This window comes from Podarcis liolepis (assembly GCF_965112155.1).
Source record: "Podarcis liolepis genome assembly, chromosome: 14".
Classification (NCBI taxonomy): Eukaryota; Metazoa; Chordata; class Lepidosauria; order Squamata; family Lacertidae; genus Podarcis; species Podarcis liolepis.
In genome coordinates, this window is record NC_139569.1 from 7,957,126 (window position 1) to 7,980,695 (window position 23,570).

The 23,570-nt window shown below is 46.2% G+C and overlaps 1 protein-coding gene across 5 annotated transcripts in view; it reads left to right on the top strand.

Moving 5' to 3' along the window:
• The first annotated feature begins 15,633 nt into the window (after positions 1–15,633).
• EPN2 (epsin 2) overlaps positions 15,634–23,570 on the top strand; it is a 38,546-nt gene continuing 30,609 nt past the window's right edge. Inside the window, exon 1 of one of the 5 annotated variants that reach the window (XM_083476123.1) lies at positions 15,634–15,877. The gene's annotated coding sequence lies outside the window, so the exon portion shown is untranslated. The other 4 variants (XM_083476122.1, XM_083476121.1, XM_083476125.1 and 1 more) reach the window with 4 other exon arrangements.

Genomic DNA, 23,570 nt, shown 5'->3' on the forward strand with positions numbered 1-23,570 from the left:
TCCAGGATACTCCATTCCATTTACCCTCTTTGTTTTTCTGCCCCTCTCCTACTTGAACGGCAGCCGCCATTTTGTGCTGACAGAGCATGCCCAGTCCTCACTGGGAATCTTCTGGCCCCCTCCTTTAGGTATATCCCCCTGTACACCAATTGTGGTGGGGTTTTTTGTATTTCCTCCCCGGCTAGTTTGCTGGTGCCGCTTACTTGTCTGTGGATGCTGCCATTCTTGCCGTGTCCACAATCTGAGTCTGTTATTAGTCTATACAGGATGTTGAAGCATTTTAAAGCACTTTTAATCTTAGCAGTTGGATGCTGGCAGATGTTTCAGCAAGGGATAATCTTTAATGCTTGCTGTGAGATAAGCAGTCGTGGAAGGAATTACTATCTCTCTCTCTCTCTGTGCAGTTAGTGTTGTGTTTAAATAATAATAATAATAATAATAATAATAATAATAATAATTTCAATTTATATACCACCCTTCATCAAAAGATCCCAGGGCAGTGTACAACATTAAGAACACATTTTACGGAGCATCAGTAATAGAAGCATAATCATAGACAGTCTAATAATAAAATAGTCATCATAATAACAGTCTTCTCCCCCACACTTTTGCAGGCCATAGATTATTTAATAGCCATAGGTCTAGGTAAAGAGGAATGTTTTTGCCTGGCGCCAAAAGATATGTAATGATGGTGCCAGGCGAGTCTCTCTGGGGAGAGCATTCCACAGTCAGGGAGCCACCACAGAAAAGGCCCTTCTTGTGCTGTCACCCTCTGAACCACCTTTGCAAAACATCCTGGGCTGCTCTTGGCTCCCTGCTCATCAAATGCTCAGCTTGGGGGAGGGTCATTGCCCCTCCCTGCTCATCAAATGACCAATCTGTTGATGACGTGCGCGCTACAATGTGCATCTTCGTCAGGGTGCTGGGCTGAATAGTCCCCCAAGCAGTTCTAATCTATTATTGCTGCTGCTGCTGCTGCTGTTATTAGTATTTCCATTTATCTACCATCTTTTATTAAAAGCTCTCAGGGTGTACAACATTAGAAACTGGCAGCAGAGGCTGGTCTATTAGGGTAATTGGAAGTGACCCTGAGGGTCATCTAGTCCAACCCCCTGCAATGCAGGAATCTCAACACGCGGTCCCCCATCCAGTTTGAAACCATCCCAGAACCTGCTTAGCTTTGCAAAGGTGCTAGCGGTTTTATTGCTGCCAATCTAGGTGGTGGTCTTGGCTGTTAGCTTCCTCTTCCTTAGTCTCGGAATTGCCATTATAGAATTCAACAACAGAGGAGGATCAGAGCCAAAAATCAGAACATGTTGGCTCTGGATCCTGGGGCAATGAATCCCACAAGTTCCTCCTACTCCTTTTGCCTGTCCTAAGCCTTACTAGTGTCCTCATATAGGTCCCGCATTCTGGTATTGTTTGTGAGGAAGGAGGGGGGAAAACACCCCTCGGTATTTTCATCAGGAAGCTTTTAATGTAGCAGAAGAACATAGCCACTTGTGAAGGTGCCAATTAGAGCAAATTATTACCTGGTTGCCTGGAAATACCTGACTGAGCAGGTGTGTGTGTGTGTGTGTGTGTGTGTGTGTGTGTTCAGCAAACACTCCATGCTATATCAAATGACCATTCCTTAGTATTCACAGGGTGAGCAAACACAGCTTTCTCAGAAGAAGGAGAGGCAATGTTCCCAAAATTAACCCTCCTTGTCCAAGCAAATTCCTGCTCTGTTTTCGTTTTTCGGGGTGGGAATAATCTGGGAATAAGCTTTTCAGGGTTGGAGTCAGACACAGGTCAGCAAGAAAGGAAGCAATTCTCCAATGCCAGGTGTCAGGGAACTGACATCGGAGCTAGAGGCGGAGGGAAGGCTCTCAAATGATGCTGGAGAAGGGCCCAGCAGGGAGAGAGGCAGCTCCGCAGATGGGGAAGCAAATCAGCGCAACACCAGGGATATAGAGGGGCTGATGGGGGAATCGGCGAGAGGGCTCCAGGACTCTTCACCGGACACCAGCGGGGAGAGCACGGGTCCTCCGCTACCCACGCCCACCCTGCGCAGAAGACTTCCGCGCAGGGAGGGTAGGAGGAGACTTGGCGTCAAACAGCTTTTATGCTGGAAAAGGTTTAAGAAACGCCCACTGACGGATTCTGCTAGCGACTGAGGCAGCCACGAAGTGAAGGGCTGTCCAGACAGAAAGGTTTAACCAGGCAACAAAGCCTGGAGAGGCGGCAACTTACTCACGAGCAACCCATACACATTACACCAGGGAAGTTAGCTCTTTGTTTAAGAAAACAAAATACAACTCAGCCTAGTGGTCTCAGCAACCCTTCCCAGTAGGTCTAGAGCAGTTGCCAGGACTGAACATCCCGGCCTTCTACCAACCTTAAGGCCCCTCCCCTCCAAGATGTTATCCAAGCAGTCAAACTGCATCTGTCCACCTCTGACCTCTGTTCTGCTCTTCTCATTCTGCGCATTCTTGGAGACCAGTGAGGAGGGGAACTTGTCACAGCAGGAGAGGGAGACTCCCTGGGTTCTTCAGCAGGCTCTTGACCACCTCCTCTGCTTCAGCCTCGGAGTCTGAACTGCTCCCTTTCACAGGCTCTTCCTGCTCACTAAACCCTGTTGCTCCTTCATTTTCTGACACCTCCTCCCCACCAATCTTCAGAGCCTGGTGATGGGTGGTGGGATGATGATGAGTGGTCAGAGGGACAACACTAGGAAGAGGAGGTACTGGAAGCTGAAGGGGTAACAGGGAGAGTCTGTGGCAGAGAGAAGTCCAGAGTCAGACTCTGAAGAGGCAGAGATGAGTCCAGCTGGCAAAGAGTGTCTCCCCTCCTGCTGCGACAAGCTCCCCTCCTCCCCCTTGTCTTTCAGAACCAGAAGAGGCATGAAAAGGGCAGAGGAGAGGTTGGCTGCACACAGACATAGTCTCTGATTGCTTGGGGAAAGCCCTGGAGAGGAGGGGACTTAGACGGCTGTGAGGAGGCGGGGGCTTTCAGTCCTGGCAACTGGTTTTCATGGAGGCGGTCCACCAGGAATAAGCTGCTCTGCTCATTAGGCCTGACACTCAGCCAAGCCTGTGAAGGTTGTGTTTCCCCCAATAAAGAGTTAGCTCCATCTTTGAACTGTGTGATTACTGACCCTCACATTCCCTCTATCCTCTGTCCAAGCATGCAAGAGGCATTATCAGACTTCAAGGGCACATTCCAGCCAGGCCAAAAACAAACAAACAAAACAAAACACCCACAAAGGTTGTCAAGCAAGCAGGAAATGGCTGTGGCTAAGGAGGAGGCGTGGTCTGGAGAAAGCCTGAGGGCTAGATTGAAAGGTTTGGAGGGTTGCTGCATTTGACCGGTGGGCCTGTGGTTCCCCACCCCTGTTTACACAGCTCCCCACATTTATTCCAAGAGACCGTATGTGGGGTGGTGGGTGAAGGACTCCCACTTCCCTGTGAGAGATTCAGATGACCAGGACACCTCTTTCTGGTGGGCTAGGGAGGTGTCTGCTTCCTTGATTAAAATGAAGAATGGAAGAACATTAGGAGGGGACAAGCCCAGGAGAATGGTTGACTGCCCAGCCTCTATTGATTTGTCCATTAGGCTGTTCCATTTGTCATGCTCTGCTCCTGTTCTCCTCTGCCCCCTCACAACTCAGATCTATATCCAGGACATTTCCCCCGTTCTCCTGCCTGCCAGAGAGATGACCAGCCTTCATCATTAGCAGTCATCACCAGGACAGCCAAGGTGAGAGGAGATCAATTTTCCTATGACGTAGGGAGCAGGAGACCAACCCAATTTCTCTAGGGTCCTCCTTTATAGGGACAGTCCCCTAATTTGGGTGAGGCCTTTGGTCAGGCAGGTTAGTCCAATCTAAATCCAGGTTAAGGATAAAGAACCGTCTTTTAGCTTTCAAGTCCAAAAGATAAAGAAGGGAGAACATTATAAGACCTGGAAGTTGCCCATCAACAATACCCAGAGAACAGCCTCAGCCATCACCTGGTTGAAGTCTCTCCCCCCCCCCCCAATTGTGACATGTATGTTTATTTAGACAATAGTAACTATTTCTAAAATTTTCATCTATACGAATACAATAGCATGGGGAAATTTTCTGCAAATTGCTGCCCTCTTTTGCCCTTTCTTTGGCAAGAGGGGTGAGCTGATTTATTGCTCTTTGGGGTAATGCTATGTGACTACCCTTCCTTTCTCCCTCCTAATCCAGTGAGTTTTGTGTAACTCTCTCTTTCTCTGTGAAATGCCGCAGTTATCTTTGCTCTTATCAGAGACGACGCTTTGCGCATGAGGCTATATTGTGTCTTGAGGTGAGACTCTTTGCTTACATCAGAACAAACTGGCTAAACTGGCAAGGCAGGATAGTATCTCTCTCTGCCTTCCCGGGAATCAGAGCAGTGTGTTAACTTCACAACAACCCTGCGAGTAGGTTATACAGAGAAAGGAGAGAGAGAGAGAGAGAGAGAGAGAGAGAGAGAGAGAGAGAGAGATCCATTGGAAGGCCATCTGTACTACTCTACTCTATTTGTAGTTCTTCTCTTTATGAAGGACCGTCCAGTTTAGAGATAGAAAGAACTGTAAGAAAGAAAGAACAGACCTCCCTCGAGTGCATAGCTGTCAACTTTTCCCTTTTCTTGCGAGGAATCCTATTCGGAATAAGGGAATTTCCCTTAAAAAAAGGGAAATGTTGACAGCTATGCAAAGTGTCTCTGCTATAAACTGCAGCCAGCTGCTGCATGAAGCTTGCAAGTTGCATGCACAATTTTCTTAATATATCTTTTTAAAATTAAGGGCACTCGTCCCTGGAACCCCCACTTGCCACTTGGGGGGAGGAGCAAACCAGGAGTACTGGGGATCTGGCAACTCTACCCTCGGTTACATCGCAACCTAATTGTTGAGTTTTGCATTCTGCTGCACATAAAGGAGCGCATGGAGACTGAGCCATAAATATGAATTTTGAAATACAGATTTTGCAAGTGAGTGGAGAGATAACCCTGGCCTTTGTTCTCCTATTGATTTATTTAATCACTCTGAAAACTTGGCAATGGGGCTTGTGTGACTGGCAGCGGGGGGCGGGGGGAGGACATCTAATAGAGCAAACCCGCTGTGATTTGGAGATTGAATTGCATGCAGCTAGAGCCAGGCATCAGCCTAACAAGATTTAGCTGGGACCGAGAGGGAGACGGGAGGGCGGCAGAAAATGTGATCTGCCCATGCCAAGGCTGCTCTGGCTAAGAAGCAACAGAAACAATAACACATCAATAAAACAAGGGCCATGAATTTCCAACGCATGGGGCCATGCGTGCCTGCATTTCTTATATAAAATATTTCACAAACTCACTTTGATATTTTGTTTTGCTTTGTTTTTACAGCTTTACAGGCACGTCTGGCATATGGTCGGAGGATCAGCTCATTAAAAAAGCATTGCAGTTTCATAGCTTATTAGCTGATGCTAAGCTGGTGGGTTCATTTGGAGGAGTGGGAAAGAAGCTAACAATTTCACCCCCTATCGCAGATCTTCAACTGCATTCTTTAGCCCTAGATAGCAGGGAAAGCTGCTAATATGTGAATATTCGAAAGAGACTAATTAAGCTTTATCTCTTGGCCCCTCTGTCCTGCCACCCAAATTTCCTGGTACTGATGTCTGATGAAATTCAGACCCAACCACACTTGTAAAGGTCTGCTAGCAGTGACTCAGTGGAGGAAGATGCCCAGTTCTGGACTTTCTTCTCAGAATAGGAACAACGTCATCTACCAGGGAAACTGATGGACCTTCCATAGTCCAGTGAGTGATTAAGGCGATAACAAGACTTTCAAGTTTGTTTGTGGCAGACCAACACAGAGGAAGTCAGGGAGTGAGGAAGATAATCAAGCAAAGGCTGGATCCTTCCGTCCTTCCCTTTTATAGGGTTCCTATTTACCAGTGCCAGGATGTGACACAGACATCCTGGCATTGGTAAGCCAATGAACACATATAATGAGCTAAAAATCAGTTCAGTCCACCCGTGATAGCACTGAAGTTCTCGATGCATTGCAGTTCAGCAGTTTGATGTTGCAATCTCCCTTTGAAGTTCCTGTACTCCAGGACAGCCACTTTAAGGTAATTTACAATCGTTTCCTGGGGGAATTGAAAAGTTACCCACATTATTGTTGTTTCTACTGTCGGATTTGTGTCTTTTTATTATTTTGCATGGGTACTGGCCTGTTTTTCCTTTGTGGGATGAAAAAGGCCATCGCTGGTAGATTTAGGGAATCGCAAAACTCTATTTATTTATTTTTTAATTTAAAAACACCACTTACTTCTTGGCTCCTACACTTGATTCCGACACCTCCATTCACTCTCACGCATTTGTCCCCCCCAGTATTGAGAAAATTTGCCCCCCCCCCAGACTCTAGAGAAAATACAAGAAAGTAAAACACTTTTTCCGTAGAGTGCATAGATGAACTATGGAACTTGCTTCCACATGAGGCCACCAATGGCCAGCAATTTGGATGGTTTAGACAAAAGAGACAGACAAATTCAGAGACGATAAGGCTAGCAATGCCTACTAGGTTAGCAGTCAGCAAACATGTTCAGCAGGGGGCCGGTTTACTGTCCCTCAGACCTTGTGGGGGGCCAGACTATATTTGGGGGGGATGAACGAATTTCTATGCCCCACAAATAACTCAGAGATGCATTTTAAATAAAAGCACACATTCTACTCACGTAAAAACACGCTGATTCCCAGACCATCTGCGGGCCGGATTGAGAAGGTGATTGGGCCAGATCCGGCCCCCTAGCCTTAGCTTGCCTACCCATGTTCTAGGTTCTTCCTCCACTGTCAGATAACATGAATACTACTTACTGGGAATCACAAGAGGGGAGAGGGACTGCTCCGATAGGGTTGCCTCAAAAACATATTTTCTTTGCAATTTTGCAAAAAAAAAAAAAAGAAGCTTCTCTTTCTGAATATGGCAAATGAGGTTCTGCTTGTTGGTCACTTTGAGAACTGGATGTTGGACTGGATAGGCCACTGGACTGATCCAGTAGGCTTTATTATTTATTTTTATCTAGGCAACACATTCTGTTTCCTGTCTGTTTTTGACTTCTGGGGATGCCTTTTTTAATCTCGAAGTGGGGGATGAGTGGGCGCTCTAGTTTTCTTTCCACTGCATGAGTAACCGGCTGCTGAATTAGAAAAGACATTAGGCTGGTCAAGCAGGTTCTCCTTATGTTCTTAAGTCTAAGGAGACTAAGGAACCCACACATGAGACTGCCAAACAACAGCAAGATAAGTCTAGCATGCAAAGATAAACCAGGATCAAGCATGAGTAAACCGTCGGACTCCAAAGCATGACCCAAGGGAAGCAAGTCAGCAACAGATGAGAACTCAAACTAGGCAAGGAACTAGGGACATAGGTCATTCCAACAACTAGGAGGAGCAACTAAGAGCCTAGATTCCCAAGCCATGTCTAATCTGCTAGCCTTGGGGCTCTCAGGCTTATACTTTGCTGTGGGCCTATGGCCTGGGCTTAGGCCTTTAGGGGAAGGGACATGACTCTGTCTCTGACTCCCCCAGGGGCTCATCTGCTGACACTTGTGCTGGAACCCACACCAAGGGTCCACTGAAAAGATCTTCTGGAAGTGGCCCTGGGGTGGCACTCCCTAGAGGTTTTCAGGGTTAGCGATGGGGACCCTGCCTGCTCCCCCAAGACTTTGGTCAAGGGGAGCTTTCATTTGGTTCATCCTCCAAGGAGTCTGGGTCCGGCCTGGGCTTGACAGCAAGTTAGATTATCTTTGATGATGGAACACCAGTCTAACAAACTGCCTCTTCTAATTGCCTGCCACCTTATCCTTGACGCCTAAAATATTGTTACAAAAATTGTGTGCCACCCCCAACTCTCTGCAAGTTTCCTGGGGGTTCCAGGCACTCACCCAGGGTCTGTGTTCCTTTGGAGAATTGAGACACAGTGGAGACTGTCATAGCTTTAAGAAGTGTGGTTTATTCACCTGTTTACACCTTCAGTCTGCATGAAGAGGGTCTAGATCTTATGGCATGGTCATTTCAAGAGGGGCTTGTCCGTCACAGCAACGCAGCCAGCCTTCAGCCAGCCTGCCCAAGATGGATCCCAGTCTTTCTTCCCCCTTCTCCTTCCCAGAGCACCTTACTAAAAACTATTTTCCTGTCACCTTACACCCAGTTACCCTGCCAACCTTCCAAACCCCCATTCTCTGTTGACACCTCAGGGCAAAGGGGAGGAGGGCAGTTCTCTTGCCTTGCTAATGGCCCTCAGTGGCCCTATATTGTTTCTTAATGGCCCTAGCTTGGCCAGGTCCCTTTGCACAAGTGAGCTCAGGAATTCCTCTGCAGCTGGTATTTCTCCCTTCACATCCCAAATAATAAAAATCCTACCATTTATTAATTTCTAGGGTTTGGGGATTCCCCCGCCAACCTATAACAATATGATCGTTATCAAATTGAGCAGAGCTTTTCCTGGGAAGAAAACACTTAGCACAGTTCAGACGAGACGAGAAGAAGAAAGAAAAGGGGGAAAAGCTTAAAGATGTGGGTTAAAATGGGGGATTAACTGGAAGAAGGATTAATGTTGTGGTATCTGCCTCAGATGGGACCAAATGCACGGGTGACCAAATGTTGCTAATAGTGCGTAAAAGGGAAAGTGGATTCCCCCCCCCCCATAGGCACTAACATCTGTTGGTGTTTTTAAAAGCAAAGCTTTTCCAGAGGGGGCCAATGGATGGATCACGCAGGACTGTTATAATTCTTTGGTCAATCTGTATAGGCTTTGATAGCTTGATCAAATCAATACTCGCAATCTTATGCCAAAGCTCACTGGCCAATACCTGGCACCATCAGCCTGTGGCAGAAGCCTCTGTTCTGTCATCCGTGCTTATTTGCTTTACAAAGCCTGAACTGCTTTGAAAGCCAAGATGCTCCTCTGACCGGCTGCTACGAACAGGTCCAAATAAATTTCAGCACCATGAAAAACTGGAAGCTGTGCATTACACAACACCTTTAGAGTCAATGCAAATGTATTAGAATCAAACTATATCCAATCCACCCACAGTATGATTTGGTGGCTATACGTGTGGAACTTGGCTGCCCTGTACAATTGCTAAATTTGTCCACAAGCGAACCAGTCCTTAAAAACCTCCATTTTACCCGACGAAGAACTCTGCGAAACTTGAAAGCTAACTGCATGGCCAAGCCTTGTCGGTTTGAAGGTTAGATTTCATGAATTTTACCGCCTGGAGCCTTTAGAGCACAATCCAGTCGCCGCTGACGTTGCTATTCAAATCAGAGAGAAACCGGGTTGGGCCCTTGAGTATTTATGATTATGGCTTTGTTCCTGGGATGCCATTTCAGAATTCCTGAGGATTGTAGTCATGTATGACAATCCTTGGCACAAACAGAAGTCAAGTCATGCATTCCAGACAGGGCTGTTAATGGCCTCCCCCCTGTAGAATATTGATATCTCTTATTTCTCTCTTGCAGAGGGAGAGGGAGAGTTGCTTTGACCGGGTAGTTTGATCTTGGCCAACGGGGAGTGCCAAAGAGACCATTAGGCGGCTTGTAACTCTCTGTCAATATTTGACCATTGTTCTCAGAGGTTAAGGTAATATTGGTAACTGACCAAGAGTGACAGGCTGTCTTTATGTGAGGCATTGGCAAGGGCTTCTTCACTTGGGTGAATTCCCACATTATATGCAGCGAAGCACAGCTATTCCTGGTTATATCCAAATGCTGGCATCTTTGTAACTTGGATGTCTGTCCATGGGCAACTGTCTCGCCATGACATCTGCAGGATGAGGTGGGTTTGTGAAGCCAGGAGGCAATTGAGCATGTGGGATAAGGGCCAGCCCAAGACAATTTGCTGCCTGAAGCGAAGGGTGTGTGGCCTCCGTCAAACCCCAGGACGACTGCCTATCAGCTTCCTCCTCTCAGTGTTGCCCTTGTAGAACACAGCAGGGAGGATGATGGGGACAAAACCAGAATTAGGTCATATACATGACATCCATTTAAAGCATTTTAAAGAGCTGTGGCTCCCCCAAGAATTCTAAGAGACCCCTATTCTCACCTCAGAGCTACATTTTGCAGAGTGGTTTATCAGTTTATCCCCCTTCACATGAAAAGTCATACACATTTGTGGGTGCATTTATCCTAATGCACCCATTTTTTGTATACAGTTTTGACTAATAGACACATTTTTTCCAATTATTTCCCCCCAATATAATGCATTTTTGTATATTTTGTTTATTAATATGTACATTCTTTGGTGCACTCTTTCCCTTAATATATGCTTATTTGGGTGTGGGATGTGTATGTTCAGTGTTTGCATTTTACTGTATTTTTTGTTTTCTCAGTTGCCTTGAAGCTGGTGCAGGGGCCAGTATAAGTACTCAGACACAGGGCTGGCTAACCTGTGACCTGTCAGATGTTCTTAAACTACAGCTCCCATCATCCTTGGCCATGCTGGCCGGGGTTGATGGGAGCTGGAGTCCAGCAACATATGGAAAGTACCAGACCCCACCCCCCGCCTAATAAATAAGCAACCATTTTGCAACAGCCCCTGGGTCTGGCCGTGCCGTTTCTTGAAAGGAACAGATATATGATGCAGGAATAGATCAATAAGTTATGTCTGAGCATACAGAGGGTGTGTTTCCCTCCACACAAAGCAACTGCAGCCTGTTCCCTCATACTTAAGATTCAGGGGCCTCTGTGATCCTTCCTTCCTTCCTTCCTTCCTTCCTTCCTTTCTTTCTTTCTTTCTTTCTTTCTTTCTTTCTTTCTTTCTTTCAAAAAGCAGTGCCTCGGTCTCCCTTCACTACATCCTAGGAATGCAGGCCATTAAAAACCAACTGTTCAAATCAGGGACAGGGAACCAGATGCCCTCCAGATGTTGTTGCCCTCCCACCAACCACATCCAGCGTGACCAATGGTCAGGGAGGATGGGAGTTGTAGTCTAACAATATCAGGAAGGCCACATCTTCCTCACCCCTGGTGTAAAGCTTATAGTCGCATTTTCACACTGCTGCTAAACCTTTCCTTGGGACTCAGATCCGACTATTAGCGACCACTGGAGAACATTTCCCTCCACCCTCAAGTGGTTTTCAGAAGCAAGATTTTCCCTGCCTCTCTGATTTATTCATGGGAATAAATAAGATTTTGAGGTTTTGTCTTGAGGTTGGGGGGGGGGGCGAGGAAGAAAAGGATTTTTGCCTGCAGAAGTGGGCGGACGCGGTTTAGTTGCACTCCTTGGGGTGGGAGAAGGAAGTGATAGCGACAAGGATGGAAGTGAGAGCTGTGCGATGGTGGTTTGGCTCTTAGTCATTCCTGAGGCTGGGATGAGGTTGAACGATCAAAATACGGGCCACTTTTTAAAACAACCCAGGAAAATCCTTCGTCACAGGAAGGAGAAACTTCCAAAAATGCCTCTAAAATTAGCCGGTTGACTCAACGCAGAACAGCGTGGAAAGCTTGAGGGAACGTTAAGATCTGGATAGGGTTTCTGCTTCTGTGTGTGTCTGAGAGAGGACAGACCACGGTCACATGTGCACCACATATTAAAAGCACTCTTATGTCACTTCAATGGTCATGGCTCCCTCCCAAAGAATCCTGGGAACTGTAGCTTCTTATGGGTGCAAGGAATTGTAGCTCCGCAAAAGGTCTCCTAGCTTGGCATCCTTCACAAGCTGCAGTTTTCAGGATTCTTTGGGGGGAGCCATGATGCTTAAAGCAGTATAGGAGTGCTTTAAATGCTATGGTGTTGTTGTGACCCACATTGCACTTCCACATACCGTTGGACCACAGCTCCCATTGCCCATATTTTGTGGGGCTGCTGGGAAATGGGAACCCACCACCACCTGGAGGCGCCCAGGCTCCTGACCCCTGTAGCTAACCACTAGACCCCACTGTACTTGGCAGGAAATAACTTGGACGTGCGTTAAGCCCTGGTTTTTAGGAGATATTTTTCAGCCTTGAGCGTTGGGAGAGCAATCTCTTACAAATCAACCGCGGGGGGGGGGGGACATGCGTTAGCACCTCATGTTCTCCTTGTCTTCTCCTGTGTTCCCATAACTTTCCCCTCAGCTTTCCCTCCCGTAGTTAATTTACTTTTCGTGCCCTTTTTTGTGGCCTTAGATGTGTGTTCTTGGAAGGAGGATTAGCTCGGCTCCCACAACAAGCAAGAGGGAGCCTGGTTCCCATTCTGTTCTCAAGCGGAGAGGGGTTTTGTGACTTCCAGCAACTGAGTCATCTGTTATGTTGTGCGGGGGAACAAGGAGACCTGTATTTTCCAGCTCTCCTTCCAAGAGAACAGGGAAGTCAGCCTGTGGTAGGGCAGCCAGATCAGAGCTGGACTGAGGTTTGATGAGGCCCTAAGCTACTGAAGGCAATGGGGCCCTTTCTATGTCCAGCTGTCCTTTGTCAACAACAAATTGTCGCTGTTTTTTGTGTTGAATATATGCTATTTGGTAATTGATGGACCTAATAGGTATCTAAAGCCATTTGCACATGTTTCCACGCAACCCGTCCGTGCAGAATATAGGCACCCTATATATAGAAAGGAGCAAACCAGTGATATTTTAGGGAGCAGGCTAGCTGGCAGGGCCCATGACTTACATCATAGGAGCCTACACAACACAAAACACTGTTGCTGGATGTAGGTTTTATTTTATTTGTTTTATATCTTATATTTTGGAAATGTACTGTCAGGGAACTGACATCGGAGCGAGAGGCGAAGGGGAGGCTCCCAGATGATGCTGGCGAAGGACCCAGCAGCAGGGGGAGAAACAGCTCAGTAGAGGGGGAAGCAAATCAGTGCGACACCAGGGATAAAGGGGGGCAGATGGGGGAATCGGGGAGAGGGCTCCAGGACTCTTCACTGGAGATCAGTGAGGAGAGCACAGGTCCTCTGCTACCCACGCCCTCCCTGCGCAGAAGACTACCGCGCAGTGAGAGGAGGAGGAGACTGGGTGTCAAACAACTTTTATGTTGGAAGAGGTTCAAGAAACGCCCACTGACGGATTCTGCCAGCGACTGAGGCAGCCACGATGAGAAAGGGCTGTGCAGTCAGAAAGGTTTAACAAGGCAAATTAGCTCAGAAAGGCACCAGTTTACGCACGAGTAACTCATACCCACTACATGTACATCCAGGTGTTTTTCCCCCTTTCATTTTTTGGGAGGCCCCCAAGAGAGTGGGGCCCTAAGCTATAGCTTGTTTAGCTCTTATGTAAATCCGGCAATGGGCACATGCAGAGCTAAAGCACCTGGTGTCCCTGAGCAACATCCAGTTTTTTCCCCTTTAACTTTTTTGGGGGGCCCCCAAAAGAGTGCGGTCCTAAGCTATCGCTTGTTTAGCTAATACATAGATCCGGCACTGGGCCAGATGCAAAAAGGCCTGGACGGGGCTCCAGCACCTTCAATGGTTGTGCATGTGGAATCTGGAGTAGGTGCTGCACTTCCTAAAATTCCCGATTCGACGATTAAAAGGTGCAGGAGCCCCGTTCTCTTTTGCATCTGGCCACATCTGCACCACATCTGCCCCCTCAAAGCTTCGTGGGAACTGTAGTTTGTTAAGGGTGCTGGGAATGGTAGTTCTGTGAGGGAAGAAACTACGGTTCCTGGGGTTCTGGCAGGGGAAATGATCTTGAAATGTGTGGCGTTGATGCTGCCATGGTCTTTGGACAATTCTCTCACGATAACATCAGCAGTGTGAGCAATACTGGCAAGCCTACTGAGAAGTAGGTACTATTGAGTTCAGTGAACCTGACTCTTATTCTCAACAAAAAAAGAATTACCGTATTTTTCGCCCTATAGGACGCACTTTTTCCCCTCCAAAAATGAAGGGGAAATGTGTGTGCGTCCTATGGGGCGAATGCAGGCTTTCGCTGAAGCCTGGAGAGCGAGAGGGGTCGGTGCGCACCGACCCCTCTCGCTCTCCAGGCTTCAGGAAGCTCTCCGCAAGCCTTGGGAGCCCGCGGGAGTTCCCGTCGGGCTCCCTAGGCTTGCAGATAGCAGCCTGCATCTCGAAGCCTGGGGCGCACTGCACAGCGTGCTCCGGGCTTCGGTTCCCTGACCTGGTTTGGAGGCTGGCGGTGGGCAGAAGCGTGCTTCTCCCCGCTGCCAGCCCCACAAGCTTGGGGGACAGCGGGGAGGCGCAGTGCCGCCATCCCACTGTTCCCCGACCTGGTTTGGGCTTCAGGCAGATATACGCAAGGCGTGGGAGCCCGGTGGGAAGTCGCGCCGGGCTCCCAAGGCTTGCGGAGTGCTGCCTGTTCTGGGGACTGGGGTTGGGGGAAGCTCGGGCTTCCCCCGCCCCAGCCCCGCGCCTGGGGGGGGAAAAATATTTTTTTCCCTTTATTTCCCCCCCCAAAAAAAAACTAGGTACGTCCTATGGGCCGGTGCACCTTATGGGGCGAAAAATACGGTATTATTTTCTTGCTTCTGCTTTCCCTAATTCCTTCAGTCCTTCAATTTTTCCTCAGACAAGGACGTTAAAACGTCCCTTAGAAAATGGCGGGAAATTTGATAACTGAGGGGACACCCTTTCGTCACAAAACATCTGGGCAATAAGTTTTATTTATGTGTTTATGTTTACCCCCCATATATATATGTGTGTGTGTGTATATGTATATGTGTATATATATATATATATATATATATATATATATATATATATATGGGAGAGATGCTTCACCCCCTGAGTAATATTTTCCTGATGCAATTCCACAAACAAACAAAAACAAAACACAAAACAAAACCTGAGAGGGGGCAGGTCTTATGTTTATTTCACCACTAAAAAAGTGATCTGTGACACACACTTCCCTGCAACATTTCCCCCAACACACAAAAAAGACCCCCCCTTTCAAAAATTTGTATACATAGACATTTTTTTAAAAAAAGAGAACAAGCCTTATTTATCTATACACATACCATACACTTCCATTACATTTTCCCCACCAAAAGGGGTTAGGTGGGTTTTTATCTATGCACAGACATAGATTGTCCCCACCGCGAAGAAAAGGAGTCATCTTATCTATTTATTTATTTATTTATTTGTATGTATATATACATACTTTCGCTCACCCTCCTAAGGAAGGGGAAGCTTAGTCTTTATATTTAGACTCGCCCCCTCAAAAAAGCCATTTATTTCTTGTACTGTATACAAATATGTGCTTGCACCCCCAAAGGGGGCGCGCGAGCCTTACTCCCATAGACGCCCCCTCAACATTTCCCCCTCCAAAAAGCGGGGGTCTTTTTTATACCCAACCACAGACTTCCCGCCTCAAAAAAGAAGAAGAGCAAGCCAAATAAAAGAGGGCGTGATCTTATTTATTTACACACACAGACACAAAACACTCGCCCCCACATAGATGGTTTCCTTTTCCTTTTTTAGGGCTCCCATTTCCTACGACCTCCCACCCTACCCTTTCCAAAGAAAAACAGAGGCGGGTGGATAAAATTCCTGAGAGGGAGAAAAAATAAATAAATCCTCACATTATCACTTGTGAGGAAGGGAAAACAATCATGGGCGAGAACGCGCGCGCGCGCTCACACAGACAGGAGAAGCCCCCCCCCCCCCGCCCACTTGTTTCTCTCTGTGGCGGGACGGCGCGCTCGCTCGCCCGCGCGGGAGCGCGCGTTGCCTGTCTCGCTCTCCCCGTCCCTCTCCGTGCCTCCCTCCCTCCGCCATGTTGGATGGCGCGTGTGGGCGGCGGGTGTCAAACCCAGTCCGAGAGGCGGCGGCGGCGGCGGCGACCACGACGCTCCTCCTCCTGCTCCTGCTCCTCCTGCTGCTGTTGCTGCTCCTGGCGGCGCTCCAGTCCGGAGGAGCCACTTGGGCCCTGCGAGAGAAGCAGCAGCAGCAGCAGGTGGGGGGTTGTTGTTGTTTTTTTTATGGAGGGGAGGTGGGCCGGACCTGGGCCTCAGGTGGCGGCGGTGGGAAGGGGCGGCCGACCCTCCCTCAGCCCCCGCCGCAGGCTGGAGGGAGGTGGGGAAAGAGCAAGCGTGGCTGCTGGGTGGGGGGCGTGTGCGTCCCCGAAGCGGGTGTATCGAGGCAGACGGGGGCGGGTGTGGGGCTGAGGAGGAGGAGGAAGAATTGGGGGGTGTTTTTGTTGGGTGAGGGGGGTCGGCCAGGGCTCGGGGTTGCCTGAGGCGGGGTCTGCAAAGCGGGTATCTTGGGGGTGGGGGGCAAGCGCCTCTGAGACGTGAAATGCATCTTTGCTCCCCACCCCCAATTGGCGCTGCTTCCTCTGCCTCTTCCCCATGTGGCATTTTTAGCTGGTTTGGCAATACAGATGGATGGATGGGCTTGTTGCTGGGTTAAGTTGGGCATTGTAAATATTACCTGGGGTGCCTTTCCCCCCTCTTTTTTAGTGAGTGCTTCGCTATGGCATTTTAAATCTTCCCAGTTTTGCTTCGTTTCTGCATCTTTTAACCTGTTTTGCTTTGTTTCTGTGTGCTAAACTGAACTGACTAGTAAGTATTTGTTACGTTTGATGTATTAACATAGGCGTCTTAAAATATTTATGCACTGACACATAGGTTATGGATATATATATATATATGCATTAAGTATCTGTTACATCTGTGTACCATATCGTATATATTCACAGTGCCTTACCAATTGCACACATGCATACCCTACTCCGTAGGGGTGAGTTCAGTAAGTGATCCATTATGAAGCTCTGCTTCCCAAAGGGTCAACATTTCAATGTGAAGATTTTGAGTTTTGTTTGTTTTTACAGGACTGCTGTTTTTAGTACTAACTTACCTGATACATAGGCTGGTTTTGTAAATATATTTCTGTTTATACTGGCTATTGTTGGACTCCTCAGATGCAGAAGAGGTGGGGCATGCGATAAGAAATTGGGGTTTCCTGAAACAGGGTGCCTCATAAGCATGGGAGGGAGAGCTGGATTGATGGGTGTAGAGTAGAGGGACGTGTTTGGGGATTAAAGTGACTGGATATCTTGAAGGTGGTTGTTTGGGGATAGTGAAGTGGGGTGCATGAAGGAAAGGAGGAAGATAATGGGGAGGTGGGTTGGATCCTGGGGCTTTGGCTCTTGTCGAGGGTGCTGTATCTGTGTGCATCCAGAAGGCACATGCTAAGCTTATTTGTGTTGGCTTATGTTGCTGTGAGATGGGTGGGACGAGAAGAGACACTGGGAAACGTTGAGGGGTGTGGGTTCTTGGGGCTATGCTTTGGGGAGTCTCTACAGAGGAAACCAGTTTATGGGAACACATGCCTGTGAACATACATGGTTTGCAATGGGAGCATGAACAAGCAGGGTGTGTATGGGGGTGTTTTATGGGCTTGGGCAAGGTTTGGAAGGCTTTTGTTTTTCCGTGTGCTTGTGCACGAGTGTGTCAAGGTGGCGTGTAATGCTGCCTTGAAATTAACACCCTGCATTCCAAGTAGCCTTTGTTGTCTCCATTAGGCTGGCAGCAACAGTTTCTTCATATTGTGGCAGCAAAGTCTGTAGCCACTGATTCCCCCCCCCCCCCCCCGAGCAGCAAATCTAAGCTTATCCTTGCAATACCGGAACAGCTAATGGCAGTGAAATATCTGTTTTCCATTTCTGTCTAGCCTAGATTTGATTAAAATTTCTCAGAAAGGGGGTTGATGAGCTGCACAATTCATATCTATCTAACTGAATACATTTTAAATCCCCTGACACTCTCAACTTGTGGATTTGCAGCTGACTTTTTCTTCATTTTTTTTTTTAAAAATCTGATTAGTTTGAGAGATGTTTGAAAGTAATGTTATTGGATCTGGAGAACATAATGTTAAAATATGCATTAAAATTGTAGTTGCATAGGGAGTTACCCCTTTGAACATGATATATAGCTTTGCTAACACAAAATGATTCTGCTGCTCTACTATAACTGTACAAAAACATCTTTCCTGTTCCGATCTGAAAAAAAGTTAGTGGCCATGATGAAAATCTAATCTCTCTGCTAATACTGGTAATATGTGCTCTTGATTATATTCTGAATTATTTTGTTATTCCTAGTACAATAACCAAGAAACTTAAGTTGTGTTCTGTGTTGGTTTCTACTTAATGCCAATCAGAGAAATAAATCTTAATATGTGTGGTGAATTTTCGTCTTTTAAAAAGCGCCCCCCCTTCCTCCACTTCCAAATTAGGTAAGAGTGCCTAACGTGACTGTAGGTTACTCAGCACTATAGCCTATATATTTCACTAAGGTTTACTTCTGTGAAAGAATGGGCTTGTAGTTGACTGTAGTTCTAAGAATGCTTAGCAGGGAGTAAATTCCATTTAAAAATGAGACTGAATTCTGAGTAACTTATTTGTAGGACCAAACTACAGATATGTTCCTACAATAGCTTCACATGTGTTTCCTCTTACATGCTGAATTGAACATTGTAATAATGGAAATACACCTGTGTAGCCTTAACTTACATATCCGACTGGTATTTTTTAGAGGTAATGGAAATTTCTATTGTACTACGTTGTGTGGGATGTGAAACAGCTACTTAGGGTTTCACAGCCATTTTAGGGTAAATTTTTTGGCAGTACATGAAAACTACAGAATAATTGAAATAGTTAATTTTTCTCCATTTACCGTCTCTAACAACATAATCTGACAAATGCCTGCACAGAAGTAAGACCCATTGAGTTAAACGGGGCTTACTCCTACTGTGTATGGGATTGAAGCCTAAAAGGAATTTCTAATTGGAATGGAAGTATTCTTTGGTAATGTTATTTACTGACATTCTCAGATTACCTTAATTCCTTCTGATCTTAGCAGATGTCTTGTGTGTAATTTCTATGCAGAGCAGCGCTGGCTGACGTATGTCGCGGATCAAACTAAACCAGCCAAACTAGACAGATGAGTTTTCAAGTACTGACTTGTAGATATGAATATTTTGGGGTGTTTGCAGCTTTTAGGAATACTGTAATATGTATTGTGCTTGGTATAAATAAACCGGATAGCTTTCTGTAGTCACTTGACAAGCTTAGCAGAGTAGAGTTGATTCCTAGGATGCCTTTGTGCCTTGAAGTTGATGGCATTTTCCCTGCATGATCTCAGGGAATCCTTAAAAATAGTTGCTCTACGCTATTACTAAATGGCATACACCACTTGTGGGGATGAAGCCTCAAATAACTTCTGTGGTGGCCATATTTATTGTTTGTTTACATGGAAAAAAAATAGACTGCTTAATGTTAGAAAATTTCTAAGCAGTGAATCTTACAGTTTTGTAAAAGATGGCCACAAGTGCAAACAGTTCTGAAGTTGGAGATCAGTTCTAGTCATTATATTGGGCCAGAGAACTGGCAGCCTGTGGGCCAGATCCAGTCTATGTAACCTTTTGGACCACCTTGTCAATCTTTCCTTGGCCCCCTCACCACCTCAGCAGTGGTCTATTTTCTACAGCCACTGCTTTGGGAGACACCTAAGGGAGCTACAGTTGTACCTTGGAAGTCGAACAGAATTCATTCCGGAAGTCCGTTCAACTTCCAAAATGTTTGGAAACCAAGGTGCAGCCAACGGAACCCATGTCGGACGTTTGGGTTCCAAAGAAAGTTCGCAAACTGAAACACTCACTTCTGGGTTTGCAGCGTTTGGGAGCCAAAACATTCGACTCACAAGGTTTCCAACTTCCGAGGTACGACTGTACTGCTCAAAGCTGGGGTTCCCACATAATGGTACCATGAAATTTATTTTGCTTGGTGTATGTTGGCCTGCTTTCTGGCTGTTGTAGTGCAGCCTGGAGGTGAATCCAGCCCTGTTTGCAACAGTGGATTTTTAAAATCTTGTTATTCGTAAGTCGAAGGATATATACATATTTCTAACCGGTGAATTCAGAAATCAGCATGCACTAACATAAACTATTCTGTCTCTGTAGGATTTGGGTTGAGGCAATTTTGCTGCTGTAACCAAATTATCTGTTATGCTACCCATTCCTTCTTGTGAATTGTGATGCTTTCAAACTGTCTTCGAGGGAACTTTGAAGCTCAGCAAACATTCCTGTGTATGGTCAGCAATGACAATCTTACCTGAGGCAGCTCGACTGCCACGAAGTCTTCCCTTGCAAAGTGCAAGGTTCATGAAAGGTGATGTTGAAACCCGGCAGGTCCTTTAAGTGCTCTCAGGATATGCAACACAACTGGTTCCCTAGCAGATCAGTCCATTCGGAAAGGTATTCCCTGAAGGGCGAAAACGTGAAAAGCTGCTGTAGCCTGCCACTTTATACATGAGTTGTGGGGATTAAATGAGAATGGGGAGAACCATGTGCACCACCTCAAGCTCTTTGGAGAAAAAAAGGTGGGATGTAAATGCAATAAAATAAATAAATAATACAAGTCAGTGTAGGGAGCAGTGGCTAGAGCGTTGGGTTTGGAAAATGGGATGCGATCTGGCCTTGGACAGGTCATTTCTAGTATAACCTTCCCAACTGTGCTGTGTATTTAGAGGAAGGGTGAGATGCAAATGTTAAATATAATAAAAAGGCAGAAATGATCAGTTCTCTTCCTCAGTTTCTACCTTTGCATCAGACCAAGATGGATTGGGTAGGGCTGTGCCTGTCCCATCAGTCTGGCTCCAGTAATACATTATGCCTGGATGTTCACAGGGCTTACACATGGTTAAAGCTGGAGCCAGCTAACATTCGTTGGCTACAGTATAAGTGCATCTCCTTATTTACTACAAGCTATCTCTGAAGAAACTGACGAGTGAAAACTAATGTTGGCTTTTAGGAAGCAAGGAACCTATGGCATTCAGGACGAGACAGAACACAGTTTTCCTTCTTGACTATGGTTTGTAGCAGCTGTTCCTTCTGCATGCTAATCGGTCCCTGGTTGAAAATAATGGTGGTGGATGGAGTAGTTGTGGAAAGCAGCAGAATGGTGTGTTGTTTTTCTCTCTTCCAGTCCTAACTAGGCTTGTTCTTAAGTAAACCCCACTGAAATATATGGGCCATGGAAAGAATGTGTGTTTAGGATATCAGTCCTCAGAGCAGCCTTCATGAGTTTCGATCCCTGATTGTCCCTTAGTTTCTATAGCTTCTGTGGCTGCTCGCTGGAGTCTCCGATGATTTTTAGAGCAACCTTGGTTGTTAGTAGCTCACATTTCTAATACTGGACATAACCAGGAATAATAGGCATCAACGTCTAATGGTTTTTTGTTTGGTTTTTTTTTACCATACATGATGGCTCAGTCATGTTTAATTCCTTTAGAACAGAATTTCAAAAGCCCGGTTCTTTGAATTTCTGCTGTGTAACTCCAGCGCCCAATTATTTTACCTGATGGAAATATTGATAGTCTGAAGCTTCTTGAAGCAATTCCTGTTTCTTTTATAGGGAAAATTATACTTACATTTTGGAATGCCTTTATTTTGCAATGTTGTCCATGTTTATTTGGTGTCTTATTCTCTCAGCGGTGTTGAAGGCTACGGTAATTTTTCTTTTTAAATTACGTAGGTTGAAGGTTAAAAAAATTGCTTTTTGTGAATTGTCTGGATTCATGAACTGAAATAATCAGCTCTCCAAAGCCATGATTAAATAATGTTTTCGTGGGTAAACAAGAAATCCTAAGGTGGTTGGCTTTTGCAACTTTTTGCTCTTTTAACCATGCCTGATGCTTCTGATAGGCAGGGTGTTGAAATTGAACAAGTATCCTGCTGAGTTAAATACTTCAATTAACATGACTCTCTTTCAGCATGCAGCTTATTTTTAAGAGCTTTGCAGAAAGTGTTTGTAAACCTGTGAAACAAAACAGGTCGTTCTTGCCGTTCTATACTTTGTTGTTGTCCCCTGCCTCTACTTACTGGGAAACTTTGAATAAACCAGCGAATCCTACACGTTGCCAGTTCTTGTGACCCTTAAGAGGACTTGTTTGCAGGTATTTCAGTTTCAAAATGTTCTGTTCATAATAACAACTTGGAAGCATGAACACGACATCTGCTCTGAAATGTTTTCTGTTACAGAATGCAAACTGTGGCATTGTACGTCTGTCAGTGAACATATTGCTTGTGATTTTTGAGTGAGCTTTGAAACATCTTGATGAGAATCGGGATTTTTGTTAACGGTAATAAAGTGCATCTAAGTTTGTGCCTTCTAGCTTTGGAGCACCCCTTTCCAGTAACATCAGACAAAGAGTCATTATGAGTGGGTATGTTTGGCTGGTATGTTTGCAGTTGACTAAGTGTCAAGCATACTTTCCTTGGTACTATAATTCCTCAATTCTTTAACAAAGGCATGAATTCTTCATCACCTACAGCCTGTGTACAATAGCTGTATCTGCTAACCTGCTGAATATTGGTAGCTGCAGTTTCCTGCATTGCAATGGGTGAAAGTTAAGTTCAAATTGTAAATTTACAAGCCATTACTTGGCAACACTGAGGTAGCATTGCATTTGAAGTAGACAATGAAAGAACTTCACCTGTGTTTGGGACTCAGCGTTATTTCCAGTCTTTTGCTGAGATGTAATGTTTCCTTGGAGGGACACGGGTGGTGCTGTGGGTTAAACCTCAGAGCCTAGGGCTTGCTGATCAGAAGGTTGGCGGTTTGAATCCCTCCGACCGGGTGAGCTCCCGTTGCTCAGTCCCTGCTCCTGCCAACCTAGCAGTTTGAAAGCACGTCAAAAGTGCAAGTAGACAAATAGGTACCGCTCCAGTGGGAAGCTAAACAGCATTTCCATGCGCTGCTCTGGTTCGCCAGAAGCGGCTTAGTCATGCTGGCCACATGACCCGGAAGCTGTATGCCGGCTCCCTCGGCCAATAAAGTGAGATGAGCGCCGCAACCCCAGAGTCGTCCGCGACTGGACCTAATGGTCAGCGTTCCCTTTACTTTTACTAATGTTTCCTTGCCTTCCTGCCGTCCATCATTTTTGCCATAAGGTCTTGATGTGCATTTGTAGCATTGTGTCTTTCTTGGAGTGTCTGGTCTTAATTGAATTAATAGTGTTAAGTTGGAAGTGCTGAAGGTGACTCTCAACACAGGCATTCTGTTTTAGGCACTTAAACAGATGGCAAAGAGCCTCTTTGTTAAGTGCAGTTGTCAGGGAGGTTAGAGCAGTTAAAAATGATGAATTGCAAAAATCTTTCCCTTTGCGAAGGCTGCTCCTTCTGAGCAAGATTGAAAGTACGCTAAAGATTTTGTGTGTGCAAGAGACTTAAAGTAGCTCTTCTCAACGTCAAGCCCAAAGGCCTTCTTCATGAAAATGCCTAACCCAGCCTTCTCCAACCTGGTGCTCTCTCCAGATGTGTTGACTACTGCTTCCTCCCGGCAGCATGGCTGAGGGACGGGGATGCTGGGAGTTGCAGTCCAGCAACATCTGGAGGGCACCGGATTCAGGAACAGTGGCCTAAGTCTTCCCTGTTGCAGAAAATTTATCATGACTCTATGATAAGGAGTATGATTGCCGCCTTTTGCAAGTTACGGTGCTCTCAGCTTTGAATGCTGTCACACTCCCTCCAGTTAGTGCAGGTAGCACTGCCCCTACCTTGCCTAAACCCAATGCTTCCTCATGCTTGTAAAATCTTAGGTTAACTTGTATCCAGAGTGAGAAGGATATTTGCAAAGCTGTTTGTGATAA